Genomic DNA, 2,958 nt, shown 5'->3' on the forward strand with positions numbered 1-2,958 from the left:
GTCTGCAGGATGGTCCAGAAAAGGAAGAAGAAGGCAACCAGCAAACCGACCTTAAGTTTACGGGTAAATAATAACTAATTTCCCCCTTTTTGGCGGCTCCCTCCCGGTACGACGTAATTTCCTTCCACACCATGCAAATGGCGTTGGCTTGATTTTCTCCAAATTTGGACGCCTTTAGGAGGGGTATTTCGGGCTTCCGTGTATTTTTCGATGCGTGTTTTTCTCCCAGTGCGGTTGGTGGGCCCATTTATGGGGATTTTTAAGAGGTGGCAGGTTAATTCGTTATCGAACAGCGTTGGGGAATTATCTACAGCCAACAACGGCGGTGTGGTTCTCCCTCATATCGCCATCGGGGCGCTCACTGAATGGCAACGTGCTACTACTGTGAGTAACGCATTAAAAATTTACGCAGCTATTAATTAGTTTAACGTGGTTAATTATTAATCCTTATGCATTAAACATGATGGGATTGTCTGGGATAGTTTCCTGAGCAATATTGCTCAGGTTTTTTCGAAATTCGCTCAGTGGGTTTCAAGTTTTCGAATTTTAAGTGAGGCCTCATGTTCGTGGTAACATTTTTTCCTCGCCGCTAACCGGGGAGAAAGACGTAACACGCGCTCTCTCTCTCTCATCAGTAGTGGCTTCGATTTATCGATTTCCTGAGGCTGATATAATTTTTCGAAGATTCCTCGGATTATCGCCGATCGATAATCCTTGAGGCCGCATTTCAATGGGAATATTCTGATGTGCTGAGAAGTACTTACAATTTATTTGGGGTTTCGGTGGGAGAATTTATATTTCTCTTCATTTTCCGGCACGTTAAATTCCTCCTTATCCAACGGTACGATTCGTTTTTCCTTTTTTTATTTTAGTGAATATTTTTCGGATTCTTGAGTTATGATTCTCGAAACAACGAATATCGAGGGTAGTTAAGTTTATGGTTACTGATTTTTTCGGTTTGGTTATTCCGGGTAAAAATTACGTGGCGCCCATTGGTTAAATTTTAATAGGGTTTATTAAGCTTAGGCGAAGTAGGACAAAGGTAGCAGGCATTTTCAACCCCCTACGAAAATATCACGTTGCACTTTAATATTGACACCGCTGCCACGAAGTCGATGTCCATTCGATCAATCGAATATGTTGTGAGGATGATATCGTCAAGCGTTATTTTTCATATTTACTCTCCATTATTATTTGATTTATATGAAATTCCATCGAGCACCCATCAACTAAGCCACGACCACTGGACATACATCTCGTCTAAACGACGATGATAATTGTAATTTGCGTTCATACCGACGGAACATTATCGTCGCCCTGGAAAAAAATCTCTCTGGGATAGGATGTCGACAAGGAACATGAGGACCACGATACACATTAAGACGCCCATTCGTTAAGAGTTCTTGCCGTGAAGTCGAGTTGTTAAGTCACCGTTGTAGAGTAAGTCGTGAATTTGAACACGAGTCAAGCTAGAGCTACAGTATCAGCCTCAAATTGAGTTTATAGTCGAGTTAACTTGTTCCAAGTCACGTATAATCATATTTTCAATTTACGAAATTATATTCTGGTGTGAATGTAGCAGAGAAATCATCGACACAGGTCAGAGCTGAAGATTGCAGTGAAATTTGGTACTGGGATTGACAATTTTGAAGTCGAAGAGAATTACTCATGTCTGGGCTCACCAATCACTATATTTTATCGAATAACTGACGTTTTACCGAATTATTTCCGTTAATTTTCTGATTGCGGCCGGACTTTCTACAAAATCCAATAATTATTATTTTCGAGTTACAAACTATTATTTTTACATAAATCATAAATTTTGTTCCGAGTTTCTCGTTATTCCACAATTTATAAAGAATAAATTCTATTATTTGACCATACCCTGTGCATCCTCTATCTTCTAATGTGGCCGTATAAGAACAGGGGGTATCGTCCTCCCTCCCCCCCTGAGATTTTACTTTATCGAGCTAGCCCGGATTTGTTGGTTTACCAGTAATTTTTTAATCAACTAGCGACCATAAAATTGGCTTAAAATAAGCCGCTCCTCACAATTTCTATGAAGAAAACGATTATGGCCATAGAGTTTGCCATGTTCGATCAGTAGCTACTGTCCTGTTTACTATAAGACTGTAAGAAAGCCATTTGGCCCTCAAAACCTGTCTGATCCTTCGAGCTTATTTGGGAGAATATCGATCATTCATGACACACGAGCACACAAATCATAGTCAAATATTTGATCAAACGGGGTGACCATCGCTGCCACGCCACCCGGTGTGCGATCATTGATGATGGTATATTTAATGCCAACTGTTATTATTTGGCACAATATGCCATATTTGATCACTTTCATTGGATAAAACATAGTTTGACGAATGAATTTTCTCTATATGCAATGATACTGACCTACATGTTACTTGAGGATAGACGTTTATATTCCATGAGATTCATACAAGCGACCTAACGTTGATAATTCGATTCCTTTGCTCCTACGGATCCTCGGGGTCATCAGCGATGAGATGCGATTTCAGGCATTGACAATTGATAATACGTGTTGATGTTTGATGATATGTATTCATATTTGATGACACTCGCATACACGTAATTGATGAGTGGATTGAATTTCTTGTTGACGTCCGCATTGTTTTCACCATTCATATGCGCCGATACGCATTGATATTCGATAATATGCATTGACATTAGAGCATATCCCGTATTGATGTATTATATGATGTATATAACTGTATTGATATTATTGTCGCAGCAAAGCTTAACAGGGATAAGTTTGAAAACGGGCGCATGATGATGGCCAAAATCTTTTCTATATCGTATGTATTCCATCCTATAATTCAAATTAAAATGCAAAGAACATGGGTGAAAACCGTCATGGGAGACCTTCAGTGGTCACTGCAATGCTTACCGCCATGTTGGATCCCTTATGGGTTTGGAAACGACAAG

The sequence above is a fragment of the Fopius arisanus genome, unplaced genomic scaffold (assembly GCF_000806365.1).
Source record: "Fopius arisanus strain USDA-PBARC FA_bdor unplaced genomic scaffold, ASM80636v1 scaffold00294, whole genome shotgun sequence".
Lineage (NCBI taxonomy): Eukaryota > Metazoa > Arthropoda > Insecta > Hymenoptera > Braconidae > Fopius > Fopius arisanus.